This window comes from Galeopterus variegatus, unplaced genomic scaffold (genome assembly GCF_000696425.1).
Source record: "Galeopterus variegatus unplaced genomic scaffold, G_variegatus-3.0.2 Scaffold6898, whole genome shotgun sequence".
In the NCBI taxonomy this organism is placed as follows: Eukaryota; Metazoa; Chordata; class Mammalia; order Dermoptera; family Cynocephalidae; genus Galeopterus; species Galeopterus variegatus.
The window spans coordinates 3,368-4,283 of NW_007733009.1; positions in this window are offsets into that span (position 1 = coordinate 3,368).

Here is a 916-nt window from a genome sequence, read left to right on the forward strand (position 1 = left end):
CTTGTTGTTTTCATTTCTTTTGAGTAGATACCTACTAGGAGTAAAATTCCTAGGGCATAAATGTAATGTACTAGTTGTCTATTGCTATGAAACATACTACCCCAAAATTTAGCTGCTTAACATATTTTTATCATCACACAGCTTCCGTGGGTCAGGAGTCTAGGCACAATGTAGCTGGGTCTTCTGCTTCAGAGTTCCTCACAAGGTTGCAATCAAGATGTCAGCCCAGGCTCTGTGGTCTCACATGAAGGCTCACTGGGGAAAGACCCCCTTGCACACTCAGTCAGTGGCTGTTGGTAGTATTCAGTTCCTTGTGGGCAACTGGACTGAGGGCCTCACTTCCTTGCTGGCTTTTGGCAAGAGGCCACCCTCAGTTCCCTGCCTTGTGGACCCCTCCCCACACAGCAGTCTGCTTCATCAAAACGTGTGAGCCAAGAAGACCATAGGGAGAGTCTGCTAGGAAGATGGAAGTCACAATCTTTTGTAACCTAACTATGGCATAAACATCCTATCACCTTCGCCATATTCTATTGCTTAGAAGCAAATTATTAGGTTCCACCCATGCTCAAGGGGAGGGGATTATGCAAGGGCACAGACACCAGCACGTGGGATGGTTGGAATCCATGTTGGAAACTGCCTACCACATGTATGTTTAACTTTTTAAGAACCTGCCATAATGTTTCCAAAGTAACCGTTATCTTATTTTCGCACTAGCAATGTACGAGGAATCCAGTTTTTCCACAAGCTTGCCAAAATTTGGTACGGTCTTTTTGCTAGCCATTCTAGTAGGTGTATCATGGTACATCATAGTGATTTTAGCTCACATCTCCCTGTGACAAATAATGCTAAACATCTTTTCATGTGCTTATTAGCCATTCATACATATTCTTTAGTGAAATGTCAATTCAAATCTTTT